This window comes from Phyllobates terribilis, unplaced genomic scaffold (genome assembly GCF_046119375.1).
Source record: "Phyllobates terribilis strain yellow unplaced genomic scaffold, ASM4611937v1 Scaffold_116__1_contigs__length_5312468, whole genome shotgun sequence".
In the NCBI taxonomy this organism is placed as follows: domain Eukaryota; kingdom Metazoa; phylum Chordata; class Amphibia; order Anura; family Dendrobatidae; genus Phyllobates; species Phyllobates terribilis.
This window is the reverse complement of record NW_027362876.1, coordinates 3,326,656-3,337,955: the sequence shown is the minus strand read 5'-3', so window position 1 is coordinate 3,337,955 and position 11,300 is coordinate 3,326,656.

The window sequence follows — 11,300 nt, the reverse complement described above, 5'->3', positions numbered from 1 at the left end:
TGAAGTATGTCATTGTCATGCTGGAAGACACATGACCTAGGACGCAAACCCAGCTTTCTGACACTAGGCACTACATTGTGACCCCAAATCCTTTGCTAATCTTCAGATTTTATGATGCCTTGCACACAGTCAGGGTGCCAAGTGCCAGAGACAGAAAAACAACCCCAAAACATCTTTGAACCTCCACCCTATTTGACTGTATGAATTGTAAATGTATTGATTATATTCCGCACCATGGACAAAGGAACATCCGGATCTCTGAAGATGGACTTGTAATCTTGAAATTGTTGATATTTTTCAACAATTTTGGTTCTCAAGTCCTCAGACAGTTCTCTTCTTCTGTTTTCTCCATGCTTAGTGTGGCACATGCATGCACACAATGCAAAGATTGAATCAACTTCTCCCTTTTTTATCTAGTTTTAGGTGTGATTTTCACATTGCCCACACCTGTTACTTGCCACAATTGTGTTTGAACAAGCTTCACGTGCTTGAAAAAAAGTTGTTTACCCACAATTTTGGCAAGGTGCCAACAATTTTTTCAGGCCCATTTTATGTGGTTTTGTGTGAAATTTTGTTCAATTTGCTTTTTTTTCTGTTTTCTTGTGTTGTTCCAATACACACAAAGAAAATAAACGTGTATAACAAAACGTGTAATTGCAATAATTTTCTGGGAGAATTACTTCATTTTCTGGAACAATTTCAAGGGAGCCAACACTTTTGACCATGACTTGTTTTTGTTTCCTTTTTAATTTTTTGTGGCATATCATCCTCTACGTGTTCAGCTATATTAGGAGGCTTGTAGCGAAGTCCAATTAGCAGCTTTCCATTATTGCCATTTCCATGTACATTACCCATACTGATTTTACATCAGGAATGTAAAACTCAAAACACGCAGAGGGCCAAATTGAAAAACTTGAACAAAGTCGTGGGCCAACCAGTATACAGTATAATGAGCCCCACATAGTCCTCCATACAGTTTAGTGGGCCCCGTATAGCTTTCCATACAGTATAATGGGCCCTACATAGCTTTCCATACAGTATAATGGGCTACACAAAGTCCTCTATGCAGAATAATAACCCCACATAGATGTGGTGGTTCTGATATCGCAGGCCAAATATAATCACCCGAAGTTGGGCATGTGTGCTCTACATTGTCGAAGCTTCCCCTTATGTTGTCATTGAGCTAAAAGGTCTTAAGTTGGATTTAACAAAATTACCCACCCCTCTACCTTCTTTTCTTTCCTATCCTTTTGAATGTAGTGTAACCCTCTCTGTTTGTCACCCAAGCTTTCATCCAGCCAGGTTTCCGTAATGGCCACTACATCGTAATCTGTGGCTGACATAAGAGTCTCTAATTCATTAATTTTGTTTTCAAGACTTCTTGCATTTGTCTGCAGACATTTAATACTATTAGCACTTGAATGTTCCAGCCCCCCTAAATCCTCATTGACCCCTACTGTGTCACTCTGTCTACTCTACCCCCTTATTTGCACAGCTACCCTCCCTCCCCCACATCCTAGTTTGAAAGCTTCTCCATCCATCTAGCCAGTTTTTCCCCAGCACAGCTGCACCCTCCCCATTAGAACTGCAGCCTGTCTCTATCGTAGAGCCTGTAGCTGACAGAAAAGTCAGTCTAGTTCTCCATGAACCCAAACCCTTTCTTCCTGCTACTTAATTATTTCCTTAAGCTCCCTCTAGGAATTATCTTAAGGACCATTATCTTTTACTTAATGAGATAATGCAGACAGCACCTGACCCACCTGGAACCAAGAACTCGCCCTACCTCATACTCCCGATACCCTTCCAAATCCACCTCAATTATGTCTTGAGGTGCCCTCAAATTTTTTTTAAAAGAGAAGAATGGAAAGAATTATTGATTTTCCAGGCAATAGGAAGTTGCAACTTAAATATCACAGGATTTAAAGTTTTAATTTTATAAGAACTTACAAATTTAAGTGCAAACTTTCTAGATGTGATCTTTAAGCGCAGAGTTTTTGAGGACAACCACACAAAATCCCCCCACCCTAAAGACAGGAGCCTTCCTACGTCTGCGATTAGCACCTCTTTTGGCCTGGTCACCAGTTACCAAAAGATACCTTTCGACCTCCCTCCACACCTTAATTAATTGGGAACAAAATCTCTCCTCCTCTGGCATAGAGGACTGTAATCCTGAAAAATTCCCAAACACTGGATGAAAACTACCGCAGCTAAAAAAAGCAAGGTCTAAGTACCCTTTGAGGTATGTTTATTTAGCGCACACTTTGTAAGGGGCAGAAATTCCACCCAGTCTTCCTGATTAGAGGAGACAAAACATCCCTAATTCCCTAATACTGCTCTATTCCCTGGTTCATTCTTTCCGTTTGTTCATTAGTCTCGGGATGATAGACTGCGAGAAAAGACAGCTTGATACCCAAGCAGCTTTTGAAGAGGGACCAAAAGAACCATTTTGCTAAAACTGTTCACCACCAACAACACTACAGTATTACTACCAGTGTTCAGCAAATCGGTGACAAAGTACATGGACGTGGGTCCAGGGCTGCGACGGAACATCGTTAGGAAAGAGATAACCCGCTGACCTTGATGAGAGGCTTTAGCCCTGGCACAGACTTTGTATTTACAGACATACCCTTCAATATCCTTAAGAGCATTCTGAAACCAAAAGGACCTAGAGAGAGATCTCCAAGTGGCAGACGAACCCACATAGCTAAAACGGAATCATGTACTTCATTAAGAAGATCTACGCGTAAAGAGGGAGGTACATAAAGTTTGTTTATAGGTAAACCTTCCTTCACACTGTCCTCAGCATCCTGAATATGGTGCCTGAGATCTTCACACTGTCCTCAGCATCCTGAATATGGTGCCTGAGATCTTCACCACCTCACTAAGAATCTTGACTGGAATTTCGTGTTAGCATTCTTAGATCTGGGGAGATAAGTAATGGCAAAATCTAAGCGGGCAAAAAATACAGGGCCCACCAAGCCTGTCTGGTGTTTATGCACTTAGCACCATCAATATACAACAGGTTCTTATGATCGGTCAAGACAGTCACCATATGTGCTGGATCTCAAATTTACATTTCTCCAGTTTGGCAAATAAATGGTTGTCATATGGAACCTGGAGAAACTGTCTGACATGCTCACAATGCTCCTCCAGAGTATGTGAATTAATCAATGTCATCTGGGTAAATCACCACAAGTCTACCCACCAATGAGCAAAAAATGTATGAAATTTTGAAAGACGGCCAGAGCATTGGTTAACCCAAATTACATCACTAAATTTTCAAAATTACACTGAGGAGTATTGAACAGGGCTGTGGAGTCAGAGTCCGATTCCATTTTGATGGAGTCAGTATAAAATGAACTGACTCCAACTCCTAAAATATATAATAAATTGGGTACAGTAGTTCAATGCAGTTTGTGGGGAATATTTTTTTCATAAGAATTTGGGAAAGTTATGAAATGTCCTGTAAATATCTGTCCTATTCCTGATCTAAGGGTCTAGACTTTTAGCTGAGATAAATCTGTGCTACAGTAAATTAAACATGAGCCATGTATGAGGGAGTCGGAGTTGGTGTCATGGAAATTGAGGAGTCTGAGTCAGAGGTTTAGCTTATCGACTCCACAGCCCTGGTATTGAATGCGGTCTTCCATTCGTCACCCTGACGTACGAGTATAAGGTTATATACCCCTCTCTAGTCACATTTGGAAAACCATGCAGCTCCAGATAATTGGTTAAACTGGTCCGGTATAAGGGGTAAAGGATAGGGATTGTGAACCGTTATTTTATTGATCTCTCTAAAATCCAAGCACAAATGCAACCCTCCAACCTTTTTTAACAAGACAACCCCCCAAGTCGACTGGAGAGGTGGATGGCTATATATGAGGCTACGACCTCACTATCAGTATTTGGTGAGTATTTTTTCTCCGGAGTGGTGTAGCATCGGCGTCTCTGCCCCCTGACGGTCAGAGATGCCGTCCCCCTTACCGCCGCGCTCCTGGCCTGGCGTCCTCCTACTCCCCTGCTGCTGCTGCCGGCGCGCGCAGCTTCCCAGGCACTATGCTTAGGGCGTGCGCTTCCTCCCTCTTAAAGGGGCCGCGCGCGCCATCCTAAAGAGTCCCCGGCCAATGGCCGGAGGACTTCTCATATATAAGGCACCTCCTCCAAAATGGAGGTGCCCGTGCAAGGTTGTTGCTCTGTGTACTAAACTCTGCTTCAGCCCTCAGGTCCAGTCCGCCAGCCTGACTACCAGTCCAGTCCGCCAGCCTGACTACCAGTCCAGCCTGACAGTCTGCTACTGCCCAGTCCGCCAGTCTGTCTATGGGCTTGGCCAGTTCGCTTATCCGGAGCCTTTACCTGTTACCTGTCTCCGCCAGCCAGTACACACTCCAGCCCGACAGTCTGCCAACGGTCCAACCCGCCAGTCTGTCTATGGGCTTGGCCAGTCTGCCAACCCGGAGAACTTACCAGTAACCTGTGGTGCCTGCCAGCCAGCCTACCTATAGGCTCCTGCCTGTTACCTTTCGTGCCTACCAGCCTGCCTACCTGGAGGCTCCTGCCTGCTACCCGCCGTGCCTACCAGCCGGCCTACCTGGAGGCTCCTGCCTGTTACCTGGCGTGCCTACCAGCCTGCCTGCCTGGAGGCTACTGCCTGTTACCAGTCGTGCTGCCCACCCTGCCTACCTAGATGCTCTTGCCAGTTACCCGTGGTGTCCGCCGGTCCGTCTACCCGGACCACCCGTCAGCCTGCCTGCCGTGCTCATCTGCTGTACCGGTCAGTCCCTGCCATCTGACCCATGGGAGTCACCTGCTCTTATACAAGGTCTGGCCCAGAGTGGCACCTGGTCCCTCTGCTCAGTCCCTCCCTGGTTCACGGAGTCGATTGAGCCGCCGTGCGACCTTGGTCAGTCCAAGTAGATACTTAGTTATGCCCCTCTGGTCCCTCCTTGCACCGCAGCACAGAGGTTCCATCACCCGGATCCGTAAAAAGTGGGAGCCAAAACCAGAAGTGGGTCAAAATTTCAGAAGTGGTGCACTTGTTTCTATTATACCTTTTCTCTGATTGTTCCTCATCTGGTTTTGGCTCTCACTCCTGAGTTAAAATACTAGTAGTAGAGAATTCATATAATCCATCAAACTCAATCTGAAAGGTGCCCCGTCCCCATCAAAGTGTATCAAACTGTCTAACCCCTCCCCTTTTTGCAGAGCTTGACCCCTCCCCTTTGACACTATGAAATTGATAGTGTTATTAGTGTATCAATTAAAATTGATAGGGTCATTATCAAATCATTTAATTTTGATAAATTAATTGATTTGATAATGTTACTATCAATTTCCGGGGTTTATTATTATTTTTGGGTCTGTGCTGCACAATGAATTTGATAGTGACACAATTAAAATAGATTTGATAGTGTTACTATTAATTAAATGTCCGGGGGCTATTATTATTATTATTATTATGTTGTTTTGAATTTGGTTGAATTTGATAGTGGCATATTATGTATGTCACTATCAAATTCACTATTATTATTATGTTGTTGTACTGCACAGTGGATATGAAAGGCACTTCATAAGTTTTAATGATTTTATTAAAAAATAGAATGTATCAGACACATTTCAGCCAAACAGAATGCTGTAAAGCATTACAATAACATAAGGTGTTGAATTTAAAAAAATATGTTTTACAAGTGTTCAGAATAATATAAAAAGTATTTCATAATCTGTAGTAGCACAGGCACATTACAAGCGCGTCTCAGACCGCTGACCCCTACACATGGAGGATGTTGCAGGGCCAGCATCATTTTCCGCATGGTCAGAGACTGTTTTTAGAGCGATTACCAGCTCGGTGCCCTGGCTACCAGATAAAATGACCACTAACCCAGCACCGCCTCGTCCTGACCAGATAGTGTCCAGTGTTATCATCTGATAGCGTGATGCAGCCGTGTGGTCAGCTCAAAGCAATTCCACATCACATTGTCAGCTAAACATCGCCATACTAGGCGTAACACAGAAAAAGTGTATTTTTACTCACTAGAAAATAAACCTAATTTATGTCTGCAATCAAAGAATTCATTATCGCATTAGCAACTATAACAATAATTTTAGCTGTTATCACAAAGGGCCAAACAACGCTGCTTATAAAGGTAGCTTGTTCTATAGGTTGAATGTGCAGGACATAGATTATTCTTCAGAAACGGGGTCACTATTTGCCCAATTTGATTTAAATTTGTATTGAAGAAGCTCAATATCTTCTTATAGGTCAGCCCCCGGGCAAAATGATTCAGAAAAGATACACAGAAATGTCCGCACACACTACTAAATGTATCTTGCAACTGCCGATTTTGATAGGCATATGCCGCATAGTTCCTATTCAAGAATGTCGCAAAATCACGGGGAAATAAAATATTATTTGGCTCGAACCTGTAACTATCGAAAAATATGGTCTTTTTATCATTGCAAAGCACTATTAATATTCAGTGCCGACCGGGACGACCTAAGGGATCCGTGTTGATAATGAAGGCAGCGGGTGTCTTGTTCACTCTCTCAGACAGCAGCAAGTCACACGGCGGCACACCTGCAAATATGCGCTCTGTACACTCCCTGACAGAAGTTATGTCACTTATCCATGTTATGTAAATAAAAGCTTATAACTTGACGTTATATTCATCCATTGGTTTTATAAATTACTCTTTTGAAAGCTGAAACCCTCCACAAATTTGGTTTAGGCTAAGAAAATAAATTGGCATCAATGGTGAAATATTGATCATTTAATGAACGCAGAATGGTCAGATTTTGGCAAGACAAAAGTTTTGTCGTCCACAGAAAGTAATGTGATATTCAAACAAATAATTATCTTAAAATACAAATATACACTGTGTTCCAAATTATTTTGCAAATAATATTTTCTCAGATTTTCCCAAATTACCTATATGAATTGCAGTCATTGTAATTTTCAAGTCAAATAACTATTAGAGTACAATTGAAAGGTTTTTGTACAAACTGCCTATGATAACAGTATATTTTTAAAAAAATAAAAAACTCAAACTGCACTCAAAATGCATGTTCCAAATTATTATGCACAGCAGAGTTTTCAACCTTTTCATTTTAATAAAGAACAAAAAAATGGTCATTTTTGAAATTATAAGCATTAGCAGGTTATTACAAACTGAGATCAAACAGTTTTCAACTCAAAACTTTATTCTAGGTGATGTCACATTTGCACATAGGACCGCTTGTTCGAAAGGAGCTTCTGAACTCTCTCGTCCATTGAATTTGTCAGGTTTTGGATGGTTTCTGCTTCAATTGTTTTGCATGAGGACATAATACCCTCACAGAGCTGTTGCTTAGATGTGAACTGCCTCCCGCCATCATAGACACTCCTTTTGATGATGCTCCAGAGGTTCTCAATGGGGTTTAGGTCAGGGGAGCATGGGGGCCACACCATAAGTTTGTCCCCTTTTATGCCCATAGCAGCCAGAGATGCAGATGTGTTATGTGCAGCATGAGACAGTGCATTATCATGCATGAAAATGATCTTGCTGCAGAATGCACGGTTCTTCTTCTTGAACCATGGCAGGAAATGCTGTTTGAGAAACTCAACATACATTATGGAGTTCATCTTTACCCCTTCAGGGATCCTAAAGGGGCCAACAATCTCTCTCCCCATGATTCCAGCCCAAAAAACATTACTCCACCTCCTCCTTGTTGGCGCCGTAGCCGTGTTTGCATGGGGTGTCCATCAACCAGCCATCCTCCACTCCATCCATCTGGACCATCGAGATCATTTCATGCATGATAATGCCCCGTCTCATGCTGCACATAACACATCTGCATCTCTGGCTGCTGTGGGCATAAAAGGGGACAAACTTATGGTGTGGCCCCCATACTCCCCTGACCTCAACCCCATTGAGAACCTCTGGAGCATCATCAAAAGGAGTGTCTATGATGGTGGGAGGCAGTTCACATCTAAGCAACAGCTCTGGGAGGGTATTCTGTCCTCATGCAAAACAATTGAAGCAGAAACCATCCAAAACCTGACAAATTCAATGGACGAGAGAGTTCAGAAGCTCCTTTCGAACAAGCGGTCCTATGTGCAAATGTAACATCACCTAGAGTAAAGTTTTGAGTTGAAAACTGTTTGATTTCAGTGTGTAATAACCTGCTAATGCTTATAATTTCAAAAATGAACATTTTTTTGTTCTTTATTAAAATGAAAAGGTTGAAAACTCTGCTGTGCATAATAATTTGGAACATGCATTTTGAGTGCAGTTTGAGTGTTTTATTTTTCAAATATACTGTTATCATAAGCAGTTTGTACAGAAACCTTTCAATTGTACTCTAATAGTTATTTGACTGGAAAATTACAATGACAGCAATTCATATAGGTAATTTGGGAAAATCTGAGAAACTATTATTTGCCTAATAATTTGGAACACATTGTATGTTGCATAACATTGGTGAATGAAGTTGTGGTGCTATTAGTCATATTTAATATTTTGTGTGACTTCCATAAGCTTGAAGGACTGCATCCATGCGGTTCAACAATGATTCATACAATTTATTAATGAAGTCATCAGGAATAGCAAAGAATGCAGTCTTACATGCCTCCCAGAGTTCATCTAGAGTTTGGTTTGGTCTTCCAAGCTTCCTCTTTCATCCTACCCCAAACATGCTCAATGATGTTCATGTCTGGTGACTGGGCTGGCCAGTCCTTGAGCACCTTGATCTTTTTTGCCTGGAGGAATTTTTGTAGAGATGGATGTATGAAATGGAGCACCATCCTGCTGCAGAATTTGACCCCTTTTATGATTTGGAATGTAAGAGGTAGCTAAGACTTCTTGATATTTTAGGCTATTGATATTGCCTTCCACTATGCAAATGTTTCACACACCCCCATACTGAATGTAACCTCAGACCATGATCTTTCCACCACCAAATTTAACTGTTTTCTGGGTGTATTATGGATTCATACGGGCTCCAGTAGGTCTCCTGCAGTATTTGCAGCAGCTGTGGTGTAATTCTACTGAAGATTCATCAGAGAAATCCACCTTCTTCCACTTTTCCAGCATCCATCTGTTTAGCAGGCTGTGGGACTTTGTAAATGCCACGCATTTTTTTATTTGCCTTTTGTTTAGTGCTGGCTTTTGGGCACTGATTCGACCATGGAGGCCATTTTGAGACAGAATCCTACAAACTGTTCTAGTTGACACAGGGACTTGAGGTGACCAGGCCTGTTAGAGCTCTGCTGCAGTGGAAGAGGGGCTTGCTTTGGATTTTCTAACCAACAAACGTTTCTCCTGAGCAGTTGTCTTGCGGGGTCTGCTGGACCTGGGCTTGTCAAACACATCTCCAGTCTCTTCAAATCTTTTTTTAATTCTTTGTATTTGACGCTGACACACATTAAAGGTGCCAGCCACCTCTGCAGTGGATTTGGTCTTCAGCCTCTTGATAATCAAGGCTTTGGTTTCAGGGTGGATTTTTGGCATGTTGTCAGAGCTCAAGTTGCAGTTCAAGTGAAGGTCTGGGGTGCTGGGTTTCTTTTTATACACACTCACTAATTAACCGATCATTTACTAAGCACTGGTGAGGATTAGTGATGAGCGAGCACTAAAATGCTCGGGTGCTCGAAGCTCGGGTCGAGCACATTGGAATACTCGGGTGCTCGACCCGAGCAACGAGCCCAATGTAAGTCTATGGCAAACTCGAGCATTTTTCTGGTGTCCCGTCCCCCCCGGCGGTCTGCAGAAGGTCAAAAATTGCCAAATCGATGGGAACAGTGCTCAATTAAACATCAGGCAGGCAGAATATATAGGCAGACAGGCAGGCAGGGTATATAGGAGGGTGTATGAAAAACATAGCAGGGCACTTGGAACACACAAGTGCCCTGCGATTTTCATGAACCCGTCTCTTTAAAAAAGCCAGCCAGCAATTCATCAGCGGCATACATCGGTACCCGACAATTTAGAACAGAAAGAATAGAGAATCACACAGATTAGATAGAGAGAAACATGTCAGTCACATATATAATAAGTACAGTGACAGTGTTGGTTACTGCACTTGTCATTTAGTGTTAAAATAAAGGATTTATTAAAAAAAAAAATTGGCGTGGGGTTCCCCGTAATTTTTGTCTTTAGCGGAGGTTAAGCAGATGGTTGGGGCAGATGTTTGAAGCCTGGGAAGGGGGTAATATCCACGGAGCTTCCCAGGCTACTAATATCAGCCCCCAGCTGAATACCTAGCCTTTACTAGCTATTAAAATTGGGGACCCAAAAAAAAAATGACGTGAGGTTCCCCCTATTTTAATAGCTAGCAAAGGCTAGGCAGACAGCTGGGGGCTGATATTAATAGCCCAGGAAGGATGCCATGAATACTGGCCCCCTCCCAGGCTAGAAACACCAGTCGTCAGCCGCCCCAGAAATGGCGCATCCATAGGATGCGCCAATTCTGGCACTTAGCCTCGCTCTTTTCACTGCCCTGTAGCGGTGGCAAGTGGGTAATAAGGTTGGGGTTGATGTCAGCTTATAATGCCAGCTGACATCAAGCCCAGGTTAGTAATGGAGAGGCGTCTATAAGACACCCCCATTACTAACCCCATAGTCAAAGTTAAAAACAACACACACACCCAGAATAAAGTCCTTTAATTGAAATAAACACACAATTCTTTATTGTTGTAAATTAAACCATACTTACTGTCACGCCCATTCCAGCTGAAGCCAACGATCTCCTGCAATAAAAGTAAAATAATAAACCAACCTCATCCTTACCTTTCCATGGTTCCCAGGACAGCTTCAGCTCTGCTACATTGACATGACAGGCTGGACCGCAGCAGAACGCTGCCATCCAGCTTGCCATGCCCCAGACACTGGGAAGCTCCACAGTGAAGCTCATCAGTGTCTGGCTGTGATGGCATCCAGATGAGCCGAGGTCATGTCCAATGAACTCAGCTCACCTCATGCACGTCACTGATAGCATGGGAGAATTCTCCTACTCAAGCGGTGGCCATCCATAAATTCTTCACGGTCTATTGACAGTCCGCTATCAGACTTGTACTTGCCAGATATGTCCGCAAGTGCCATATACTCCCTGACTGCTAAATCGACATTAAAATAAGGCTCGAAGGGCCTTGCATGGATCTGTTGTCCGTCCAGGTATAGCACGGCGTGGTTCACATTATAATGATGGAACAGCAATGGATTTTTATTAATCGTGCCGCTAAATGCTTCATTATTGACAAAACCTAATATAACAGTTTTAGGTAGCTGCCCGAGGAAGATATTTTCGTGGTTTCTTACGCGCGTACCAGC